Here is a 12,904-nt window from a genome sequence, read left to right as displayed (position 1 = left end):
GAGTATTTCACCCCCAAAATACCATGCAGGCACCCTTCTGAAAATTGTTTCCACAACTATGGTTACATGCATAGCAGTTTTAAAAATCTGGGTTTAATATTTGTAGTACTTCAGTAAAATTCAGTTATATTTAAGATCGCAGCTTCTGGATGCTTACTTGCAAGTGTGCACAAGGGAAGTAACTGTTAAGAACCCTAGGTTTAATGCATTGATTAGTCCCTGCAAGTACACTTACCAGAATATCCTTACATTTCAAAAACATGCCCAAAAAATGCATAATTTATATTTAAATCAGTGCAAGAAAATGAAATCATGTTAAAACTAAACATGCTTGCACCTCCAGTATTACAGAGTAGGTTGAACTAGAACACCGGTTCCTCATCGCTGCAGAATCCCAGAGCAACAGAACAGATGCTCCAGACATCCCTGCAGAAGTTAATAATTCTTCAGAACACTAGCAAAAAAAGCAGGCCTGAGAGCTTGTAGCTGACAAAAAGAATACTGCCTAAGCATTCAAAAAAAGGAGGGAAAACATGCAATGTGAGATTACGTGCAAGCACAGAATGCCATCTCAATAGAAGAAAAAAAGATGACCCATTTGAGTAACTCATCTGCTGAGCACTCTTGAGTAACCTGACGAGGAGGAAAGGAGAACTAGGTGATGAAGGATTTCAGTACCTCTTCATTAAAAAGTGCCCTTTATCAGTTAGGATTCTATCACGAAATCTACAGGAAACATTAACAGTGTTTGGGGAAGAACAGAACAGGTTATATTAGTAACTTATAAACTGAAAATCCGACTCAAATGACCAAGAACAAACAAAACTGTGGTGGTTTATCTCGTCGCCTATGGCTCTTTTGCCTCAAACCACAAATCTACTGCGTGCTCTGCCACAGCTACAGGTCTTTTAGGAAAAACTCACAGCAAAAGAAAGGCTGGCAGGTCAGAGACTGCTTCTAAGGAGAAAACAATATTGGCTAGAACTGTAGTTTCTTTCAATCCCCCAGAAAACTTGCCTTCAGATCACTTATTTTTATAGGACATTTACTGTAAATACACCATACCTTGGGAGAAAAATCGAGTTCTTCCTCAGAAGTATGCCAACTGACATCACTCCCCTCTTTCTCCAAGCTTCTTAAAAAGTAAAGCAAAATGAGTACTGTGTCTCTCCAATCATTCCTCAGGTATGTGCTGGGTATGTTTAAAGTCTTACCTGATTGAGTCTCCTTGCGACAAGTCGTCTATTGCTCTTCAAACATTAATTGACATGTTGAAATTAGATTTGGCATGCCAAAAATCAACCAGCACATACAAACATTTAACCTGGACAACTCTACATGTCATAACAGAATGAAACTTTGGGGAGTCAACTTTATGTAAGACAGCATGAATGAATGCATGCATTTCCAAACAACTGCTTTCTCAAGTCACACTGAATTGACAAAACAAAAAAGACTAGAGTTTTATCTCCTTTGAACTTTTATACCTAAAAGTTTAAGAACTACCTCTAAACTAAAAAAACCCAGCATAGCATGAATATGCTACGTTAATAAACAGTTAACAAAATACTGGTGCTTTAGCAAGACAGTAAATAAATGAACTTCTGAAGTATTCATACTGCACACACAAGCACACACTGTTGACAGAGATATTACTGGTTTATATACTATACTAGCTGGTGCTCTACCCACTTACAGGTTATCCTGAAAAGGTAAAAACCGTCAAAAAGCATAACCAAGATCTAATGCCTATCCTCAGGCAGAAAAATCCCCAGCAGTTCTCTACGCTGCACCAAAAAGGGTATTCAAGAGGCAAGACAGGCGTAACCAGGGCATTCTATACTACGCTCCAAGCTTTCATCCATGTTAAGACAGCAACTTGCACACAGGATCACAGGATAAATCAGGTCACAAGGGACCTCGGCAAGTCTCTCAGCCAACCGCCTCCTCAAAGCGGACTCAGCTCTGAGGTCAGATGAGGCTGCACAGGGCTTTTTCCACTCTGATCTTGAACCATTCAAGGAGGGAGACTGCACAACCTCTCTGTTTTACTGTTCTCACCATGGTGAAGCTGCCCACATTCCATTAGAAATTCTCTTGTTTCCATTTATGCCTCTTGTACCTTTGCTTCATGTGACACACCACTGGGAGGCACCTGTCTCTGTCTTCTCCTTACACGTACTGGAAGCTGCTGCTGGGTCCCCTTCAAAGTCATCTCTTCTCTACACTGAACAAGCCCAGTTCCCCCAGTCTCTCCCCAAAAGGCAAGTAGCCCTGCTCCTGGCAAAGTTTGATGGCCCTCCACTGAACTCGCTCACGGATGAAAGACCACTCTCTCTTGCACTGGGGGCTCAAAATTATACCCAGGGAGCTGGACACAACCCAGGGACTGCCAGGTAGCAGCGTACAATCCCCTTCCTCAGTCCCCTGGCTATGCTGCTCTTCATACAGCCCAGGACACCGTTAACCTTCTCAGCCGGCAGGGCACCCTGCTGGCTCATTCTCAGCTCACTTTCTGCCAAGACCCTCTGGCTATTCCCAGCAAAGCAGCTCTCCAGCCAGGCAGCTCCAGCACGTGCTGTAGCAAACGGTTGTTCCTTTCCATGTGCAGGACTTGGCATCTGCCCTTGTTGAATTCTGTTAAGACAGGCCTGACAGTCCATTTACCCAGCTTGTCAAGATCCCTCCGAATGGCAGCGTGGCCCAGATGCACATGTTGCAAACTCAACGACAGCGCACTCTAGCACACCACTGATGTACTAAAGAAATCTGAACTCTAGGAATCCAGCCTGAAGAGTGCGAAAACCTCTCAATTACCAACAACTAAGAGGAAATAAAAGGCCTCTTCAATTCCCAGGACAGAAAGGAAAAAAACAAATAGAGCCTCCACATCGTATCTATTTCAGCATTCCTCAAGTCCTCGATAATTAGTTCTCGTTAACTATCATCACAAAATGAACTTGCTTATAAATAGGAGATTGGTGGCCTTCCATAAAGTTGTATGATGACAGCCAAACCGAGGTCTTAGACAAAATCATTAAAAGGAAAAGAAAACAAAGGGCATATCGTGTTGAGTAAGTTATCTGAACTTTTGCTTTCCATGGATAGTAACTTTAAGCAATGATCAAAACCAGTTCCCATTCTCCTTTAAAAAGCAAGAGAGAAAGTTTATGAGATAGTTTTCAGACAGATCTTGATGCCCTACTGTAGAAATGGGATCTAGAAAAGTAGTATCTAGGGATCACTTGTTTCTACTTTAATTGAAGTCCATTTTCATTGTGGAGTAACAGAAGAGCATAATTTTTTTTTAAATATTATTTACTATCACTAATGACACAAAGCAATCACTCAATCCAGTAATAAAGGACCCGTGCAAAACACGCAAACAAAAAGCGCCCAAAGCCTGCTCTCAAACCTGATTTATAAAACCAAAACCATCAGAATAGAGACCTCCAAGATAATAAACATCACAGGTGTGTTAGTATTTGTACATCACACAACATGTTTCACAGTTGAAATGCTACTGTATAGAATACCTTTCTTTGGTTTTCCTGTTCTTGATGTCTGGCTAGGAGATTGTGGCATTCCTATATCCGTTTAGGGAAAGGCATGTCAAGGACAGACCAAACAAGGACACCAGAGTAAATGTGAATTCCCAGAAATTTGGAAAACCTAACCAGTACATTAACAAAGCTGTAGCAATGGGAGAATGTACTGTGACCATCAGCCTACTCTACAGTTACAAGAAGTAGAAGCCAAACCTATCACAACCTACAGAACTCTACTCTTAAGGGACAGTGTCAAACAGTGTAACTTAATTTACTTGCTCCATTGTAAAATACCTATATTCCAATATTTTGAAACACTGAAACAGATTCTTGGCAGTTTACTGTACTGCCAACTTTGAATTTCTCTCAGCTTGACTAGTCCTTGCCCAGCACTGACTGCCAATGCAATTCCTTCATATTTGTAGAGTGTTTTATACATACGGCACACTTAAAATCCCTCCGTTTAAGCATCCCAAAAATCTGTAGGTGCCAACAAACTTTGGAGATACACTAGCCAGTTGTGTCAGATGGTGCCGGATGCAAACACAGCCCCCTCCTACCTCAGTCGGAAGGTAAAAGCCCTGCATATATTGATTTGACCATGCTGAACTGTTCACATAGAGAAGCTACGCCACCAGCCAGAACGCAGGCATGACAAGCAGTCAGAGTGAATACCCTGTTCCCCCAGGGCTATAGGGCAGGCCACAACTGGACCAGAACGGGTGCACTGGCTGGTGTGAGTGTCATGCGTGTGTGCTTGTGTGTGTACGCGTGTCTATGTGTTGTGGAACAGAAGCTTTAGAATATAAATCACCATCCGCCTGCTCTACTCATCCTACTTAGTAAAATTTTATTTTTTATATCAATGAATGGTGTGGTTCTGTTATTGCAGCTACCCAACACCAAACGTCTGTGTGACAAGGCCATAACATTTGCCTCAGAGCAACAGGGAGTCCTGCTTATATTGATGTTACCACAAATACATCGAATGGATGTGGCAAGAGGACTCCTATCAAAAATACACATGTAAGAGTTAAAAAAAGGACCTCAAGATTGTTTCTCATTCCTTCTCCATTTCTGTTTTCTTAAAAGGCGATACAGCAGATATAAAGCACACTGAAGCACTCGTTTCTTTTCCAAGAGCTCTATGATGAAAAACCAATGGTTTCTGTAGGAACAGTACACCAATATGCAGTGCAGCAGCTAAAAAAAGCTGCCACTGAAGACATACTAGAAATCTGAACCCTCGCTTTTAGAAAAAATACATAATTACTTTTTGCCAAAGAAATTCCAACTTCAAATCTGAAAAGTCTGTCATTCGATATGCTAGAGGTGGAAGCCATTCATTTGGAGGTTTTTGCAAGTCTGTCTGTAATCAACAAAAAGGTTCATGTTCTGACAAAAAGTAAACACTCAAATAAGCATGAGCCAACTTCTTAAATATACCAGCTTGCTCACTAGAGGCGAATATTTTGAACAATGTTCAACAAGTGCAAAAGTAGCAGCAAAAGGAGGAAGGACTACATTGTAAATCCCAGAAAAACAGGAATGAAGAGCAAGATTAAAACAAAGAATTCAAAGTGGGTATTCCTCCTTTGTCTCACGATCAGTTGAGCTTCTCCTCTAACAGGGGCTTCAAAGCTTTTACTGCAGCCTGTCAAAGGGACTCAGGATGCAGGACCTGCCCTTTGTGTGTGCAAGCAAGAGACTGCAGAATCAATGCCACCAAGTGCTCCCTGCATGCTACTAATCCCTCTCACTCAACAGGCCGGGGTCATTTTCCAGGAGACTGAGCACAAGGAGAAAAAGATTCGTACTACTCGAGGAAAACAAGCCCTACTATAAACAGTTTGAGACCACAGCGCACTCTTTCTCCTCCCAAGTCCTTAACCCACATAAATATGCTCTTCACACTTACTAGGCCTCTTCAAGTGAGGATTTCCCATAACATTGTGGACTTATGCTAGTAGTATTACTGTCTTCAAGGAACTGCGCAAATTACTTGGTTCAAGAACCCTTGTTTCCCTGAGGGCATATTAATTTTGGAATCACACAACAGTATTATTCTTCAAGCCACATATTTTAAAATAACCCAGGCCTGTCAGTCATCACAATGTGGTACCACAGCAATTATCTACGTGCACAGGAGGCAGCCACAGAGTGCTGTTTGGGTAACAGAAACATTTTGTTGATTAAACTACCTGTACCAAGCCCTTTCCAAAAATAAAATAAAATATAAAAACCTCTGCATCTTCCTTCAGTCTATCAAGAAACTTCACACATCGCTGACTAGATCAAAATAACTATTCCTAAGTCAAAGGAACAAAGTTTGGCTCTAAATTAAATTCCCCTATCTGGGAAAAGTGAACTCGGAAAAATATCCCATGTTTTGCTCATATTTCACGACATATTTAAAAAAGGAGTAATAAACTGTGTTTGAACACTGTCTGCTGTCCATTTGCCACAAAGTTCTGATGTAACACCCTTAAAAAAACCAGAAAGGATAGAACTTCCCACTGTAGGGCCTGAGATGTAAAGTACAAGAAGTTCGATCTATATTAAAAGATTAGTTTTCTAAGATTCCTCTAGAGCTATATGAGCTCATAAGCATAGACTGGATCTTAAAAATTAAGGAGTTGTTTGTTTTGGGTTTTTTTAATTTAAAATGAACTCACTGAAGGAGCTAATTTTTTGATAACAAGGCAATTCAATTGTTTTTCTGGATCACAAGTTAATATGGACTTTTTAATGTTTATTTCATAAAATTACTGGAAGTAGAAGTGGTTTTTATTTTTACTGGAATCAAACTATGTCCATGAAGATACAGTACACACAGAAGTTGCATTATTGTTTCTAACCAAATGACTTTTCCAAGACGATTTTTCCTAAGTATGTCTCTACAGCACCTACACAGAAACAATCGTAACTGATGCTGAGAAATAAGACGACTCACTAAAGGCAGCTTAGTGCAGGTGAAACCATTAATATTAAAACACCACCGCACAAACTCAGTGGAAATCAACAAGACATGTACGGCCCTGCTAACTCATCTGTTGCTTCCCAGCTACAGGAAGATGAACAACTACTCAGGACGAACCTACTGCTTTTGCAATTCATTTTCACAATCTGAATGGCCATCTACAGGTACAAGTACACACCCCAAAACCAAAACCACTCTCACCTAGTTCCTTCCCTGTCCCCCTTCTCTCTCTGTATGAAAACCTATACAGATGGGCAATCTGGCAGGCAGAACACAACAGCCCGGTAAGTGGGCCCGTAGCACACAAACCGCAGCTGCCTTCACCCCTGACAAGAAGCACCTCCAACCAGCAACAAGTCAGCATATTCACAAAGCTGCTTGCGCTACCCCACCTGATGCCTCCACTAAAGTCAACGGCGAACACAGTGAGCGCTGACAACACAAACCCCCTAAAGAAAAGGCCACAGTGATTTTCCTCGTGAGCTCCTGCGTGATTAAAGATCCTACCTCCTCTGTCCACAGCAGGTGCACCCAACGTCAAGCCAGCAGCTCTGGCCCGGTGAGGAATGCCAGGTACTGTGTCGCCTTGTGCACCACCTTCGTCTCTGTCTCCCCGGAATGCGTATGCCACCAGTTGTTTACAAAGACTATATAGGGAAAGAGAAGAAACATATTTGGTAAAAACAACAACATACTTGCTTATACAGTTTAATAGAACAGTTAACAGCCACTTATCCACCCTACATGTATTCATAGCCGTATGAATTCATATACTTGTATGCATTCACTGAGAGTAATACAGACAGAACTTACTGCACGACTACTACCTACTTCAATGTTCACTACAGTCATGTTCACTCTAGAGGTGCGTATCCACACCTACGAAGCTATTAGCTCCAGCTCGGCACAGTATTTTCAGCCGAGCTCTTAAGCACACATAACCACCTCAGAGAAGGGATACGCACAGGTACAAAGCTATCCATAAGAGGGGTGAAACTGCTTAAGACTTTAACAAAAGGGATTTGTTAGATCTCTGAAACAAAAGACTGGTAGCTCCTGGTGATTGTAGTGGAAGTCAGTAAGGACAATGGTGCTGGTCTGAGGAGAGGACTGACATGCGTTTCAGTTTGCCACGTTCTACCTCTGGGTAACTGTAGGATACAGACATGTTTTAGAGTTTGTATTGGGCAGGTGCAAGCTTAGCGTCAAAACTTGACATCTACAGACAATTTGGGGTGGAAATTTTCTTCAACATCCAGATTAATACTAGACACAGGGAACGATACGTATCAGAAGACGCCACTGAGCACAGCTTCAGGACAGCTTTCAACACACCATTAAACCTTGCTGCTATTACCAAAAACATTCAAAAGCCACACTGACAACTGACAACCTATTCTAACAATAAAGTCAAAAATTTACCTAGAATATCCATGAGTAACAGCATAATCCTCAGCTGTCCATCCGTTAGTGTCTTTATGGAAAAGATCAGCACCATATCGAAAAAGAACTTTTATTAAATTAAGCTGTCCACCAGATGCTGCAGTCATAAGTGGGGTTCTGAAACACCAAAAATATGTTATGAAGTAGATCATTTGACACAGACACTGTAATTATTTTTATTCCTATTTGCTCTCAAAAACTACTTTCCTCATTACTGAATGAGCAAAAGAAAACGCGGTTTTCATTAAATATTAAGAGCAACCATAAAATGCAAGAGGGAGTCAAAACAACCAAACCTTTAATCTTCAGACAAAGCTTCCACATAGACAACACTCACATACAAACTATGCCACTATGCAGGAGATGTTTTTCACAAACTGAGGTAGTGCTGCTGAGCTAACAGCATGTTTCCTGCCAGAAGGGACACCACAGACAACGCCTTCTTGTAATCCTCAATGAGGAAAGCACCCACCGAGGTATGACAACAGCCAAGCGCAGATGTGCTTTCACAAGTCACACAGAAATAGCTGCTATGTGGCTCCCCGGGGTTTTTTTTTCAGAGCTCACTCTCATGCCTCTGATTAATCCAGCCTAAAGAATACTAAAGAGACCCATGCAGAGTTTTGACGAACCACTCACCTTTCACAGTGATCTCGAGCATGCACATCAGCTCCTTTCTGCAGAAGAAACTCTGCTATATCTTCATGATGTTCAGAGATAGCAAGAATAAGCGGAGTGTTTCCCTCCTGAAAGGGCAGATAAATTTAAAAATAAAAGTAAAAAAAAAACACCACCCTACCAGAGAAATACTAATACAACTTTTTGAAAGAACTTCTTCAACAAATACAAAAATTTACCTTATTCCGAGCATCAATATTGGCATTATGCTCAAGTAACAGCCCCACTACAGTTGTATTAGGAGATCGGACAGCAAGGTGAAGGGCAGTGTTGCCGTCAGCATCTGCCAGATGTGGGTTGGCACCGTGCTCTAGCAGAATAGCTACACATTCTTCTTGCTGGCACTGTACTGCCTGGGAACAACACGCAAAAAAGGAAGAACTTCCAGCACTCTGTTACAATTGCCGCAGCTTCCCAATGCTGGAAAATAAGAGCACCTTCAAAGCTGAGCTAACATATGCCTATTCCACGCTGATTACCAGATGCATGCTTCTACACAGAGCTGTGTAAAGAATCCTACCAGCCACCTCTCATTTAATGCACAGTTGACAAGCCCCACTTGAAAGAGCATAACATATTCCACATACCTTCATCAGCGGCGATCTGTTATCACTGTCAGTAAGATTTAGTTTACACTTGTTTTCTACGAGATATGTAACAACGTTCACATGGCCATTCGCAGAAGCAAGATGCAGAGGTGTCCTAAAAATTAAACATATTAAATTAGCACAAACAGACAACTAGATAAATAATTTCAGGCTCTGATAAATTGATACAACCACAAGTTTCACTTTGCACAAAGCAAGCTTAAGAAATGATTTCTCATTCTGTTACCAGTAACAGCAGTTGCGCACCAAACACCCGAGACTGGCCAGCAAAACCCCTCCACAGCATCTGCTTAGTAAGCTGCCATTTCCTTCACTCTAGAACTTAATCTGCACAGATTCCTGTGCCCAAGCATTGGTCACTGCCTCCAGCAGGACTACACCTGCGGCACAGCAAAAAAGCTTGGGAATCTGAGAACCATGGCAAGCAACCCTCTAAGTTCTATAATTATTCATGTGCCAGAAGTATCAGAGATGTAGATGGGCTTTATATAAAGAGTATTAGCATTTCCCTGCACTTTGAGGATTTCTGCTTTTTCTCTAGGTTGCTTACTACTGCAACAAAACCAAGTACTCACTTGCACCAAAGTACCCCCCATCACATGCAGCAAACCAGACAGCAGAACACTGTAATCCTGAGTACAGGGAAGTAATACCTGATCCTTCAGATATGTATAACTACAATAGTCATAATAAGCCTACTACAGAGGAAGTCCTCTCCAGGGAGGGAATACTGTGTTTCCATAATACATGACCAGCATAAGAAAATGAAACTCTTTTCTTCAAGTTAAAGCCTTGCCAGAGGAAAAAAAAAACCCACAAAAAAACACCCAAAAAAACCCCTCCTTCAAACCACAGAACATCTTAGGTCTGATGTCAATTAACCAGCCTACTTATATTGAAAGAAATTGCCCAGAAAGTCCTTGCATGTGTTTCCCCCTAAATCAGAGGCACAAATCAGCACAAGCTTCACGCTGTGCAAAGGCAAAGCACCTGCTGCTCTGCAGGACACCTGTCCCAACAGAGCAGAAGACAAGCTAGAAAACAGCTGGGACCTTCCTCCCTTGAAGGTGATGCAGTAACAATCCCACAGTTCCTCAAGAACTGAGGGGAACACCAGCACTGGCTCTGAACCACATCGCTGCAGGTAGGTCCTTCTCTGTATTTAGGAAAGCTCAACTAGCCTTGCAATTGTTTTGGTACCTTGCTGAGACCGGAGCACAACAGCTCCCTGGCTAAGTGGGAATGGAAAGGGAGAGGTACACAAATGCAGTGGCAGGTGATGCAGAAACACAGTAATCTGTAATGCAGATACTTGTTACAGGGCAGCTGACATCCTCCTCCACTGCAACAAAGATGAGGATGAGAGAAATACAGAAAACTTCAAAGAATTTGTAATGTCTTGCTACAGACAGGGAACAGACTGGAGCACTGACAGAGGAGTAGCTCAAGAGCAACTACCACCACTTTTTGAGAAATTTCCATGGAAACATGCAGGATTCTTCATCTCTGAAGAAATGACTGGCTGAGATTATCTGAAAGCTAACCAGGACTGGTTATGAAGGAGTCCACAATCCTCTGAAAGCTGCTACTACCAACCACTAGGAAGCATGACAGACGTGAAGTAGTCACTATCAGCTCTGCAAACAGAAAAGCCTTCAGAAAACTTGTGGACTTGTTGCTGTCCTCCTCAACCAAGCCTCTCAGTCTGTCAACAGGAGACGGCTCTGCTTGGAGCAAGGCCTGCTGTGCTCCACAGAAGATCCACTTCGGGGAACAGGCTGGCAGAGAACATCAGTGTTCAGGGTTGCCTGTCCCTGCAAGAGGCCTCCAGTAACACCGAAGTTCTTCTGCCACCCAGCCCTGGGGACACTGCCCAGATTCTGTTCCTGCTCCTGTTGCTGCTACGCTGATCACCTATAGAGTAGAGGAGAACTGCTGATGCTGAGCAGCCACGAAACAACCCCACTGGGAAACAGCAGGTTGGCAGTACGCACTTTGAATGGCCCTTGAGCCGACAACCCAGCAGCTACAAGCCAAGCAATGAAAGTGCTGGAGTTCAGTCTGACAGGCAGCTGACAGGGTAAATCTCCCTTAGCGATGAGCTCTGACCCAGGATGATGACTAGCTGGCATTGTGCCTACAGTGCTTCCAACTCTGTGCTGACTTTTGCCCATCTCTGTCAGTGAGGCTGAAGGTTTTGCTAGACCACCTCTGAAAGCTGCCTGCTCCTAACTGATGCTGTATCAAGCACACTTTCGGGAGGTCGTATGGGCTACAGGACCCACTTTATGGAAGGAACCTGTTGGTGTGATCCTTGCCATGTTCCTGGTGCAGGATTTTGCTTTTGGAAATCCTGAGCAGCAAAACTGAGATATTCATACAACCAATGCACACATTTTTGCCGTTACTTTGCATTATTTCCTATTCTTCACCTCTGTTTCCAATGATACCAAGTCTTCCAACACGAAGCCCTGAAACACAACTGCATCTGGTGGTCACTCACAACACACATCACCCCCACAAGCACTAAGAGGGCACAGGTGGCCTTGCAACCCCCATGGCTGGTACAGAGGGCAGTGGCTGCAGCAAGTAGGCAGGCTCTGTCCACCGAATTGCTCTCAGCCTCGCTGTTCAGCACTGGGCATTATCATGGCAAAACCACCACAGTGCTCATCATAGTATGCTGCCTTTTCTTTCTTCCCTCCGTCTCCCCCCCCACCCCCGGCTTGTTTTTTACAGTTTGTGACTGTATTTGTCCTGTTATAACACTGATAATTGCCTGGCACACAGAAGGAAACCCTTCAGAGGAAAAAAAGCTTTCTAGACAAGATGAACTTGAAACGCAAAAACTAGCGAAATTTCATACCAGGGTCTGCTAAGAGCTGGTGACTCACTGATGACTGAATCAGTAAGCAGTAAGAAGAAAAAGAGAGAAACGTTCCGAACTATTTCCATAAATGCCATCGGGCACCTTGACTCTGGCAGCTGAATTATGCACAAAAGTGCACTCAAGCCACCTTAAATGGCATCCCCCACCTCCAGCTGCATAAACAAATACTGGCTGGCAACACTCAGGCACACAGCCCACGTGCTGACTGACTGCACTCTTCATTGCCTTCCTACAAATCTAGACAGTTTCAGGTGTTTTCAGGGCAATAAGCTAGCTGGCTGGCAAAAGTCCAGTCTTCAGAAAAGACAGCCCAGGATGCTGAAGTACTCTGATTAAACCAGCATCTCCTCTGAATGTCATGGATGTTTTGACTCAGTCTTTTCAGAAAAGACCTTAACAGCTCCACACATCCAAGACCCAAAACCTTCAGCTGATTCCCTTAGGCTTACGGTGGATCATGAGGAGCTATGCTGCAGCCCAGGGCTTCTCCCTAACATATAACTGCCAAGTACTTGCTGTGCTCGACTCAAAAGCACACATCCTAACACCTGCCAGAAGCAGCAGCTTCCTCTGCATGGCACTGCCCAGATCTTCCAAACCAAGGCACTAATTAGCTGTACCAAGGCCACAGAGCAAACAGCAAAGTAACTGCCACCTAAAATCAGACTGATGTTGCTTTGGCTGCAACATCACAGTCACAAAAGGCACATCGGGCAACCGTCCACACAGCACCAATACACAGCACATTCACCCTTTC

At 43.0% G+C, this 12,904-nt stretch overlaps 1 long non-coding RNA gene across 2 annotated transcripts; it reads right to left on the bottom strand.

Annotated features, from left to right (window-relative positions):
* LOC308057331 lies at positions 1-9,351 on the bottom strand. Of its 2 annotated transcripts, XR_013925221.1 has the most exons (4): positions 9,237-9,351; positions 7,951-9,002; positions 7,036-7,175; positions 1-1,248 (listed from the first exon to the last, which is right to left on the bottom strand). It is a non-coding gene; the product is annotated as an uncharacterized lncRNA (long non-coding RNA). The 2 variants fall into 2 exon arrangements; XR_013925220.1 differs by having other exon boundaries at positions 7,951-9,351.
* Between the last annotated feature and the right edge of the window lie 3,553 nt (positions 9,352-12,904).

Source organism: Falco punctatus, assembly GCF_963210335.1.
Source record: "Falco punctatus genome assembly, contig: scaffold_71, whole genome shotgun sequence".
NCBI classification, from domain to species: domain Eukaryota; kingdom Metazoa; phylum Chordata; class Aves; order Falconiformes; family Falconidae; genus Falco; species Falco punctatus.
The sequence above is the reverse complement of the archived record's forward strand: the minus strand, read 5'-3'. Positions and strand labels throughout refer to the sequence as shown.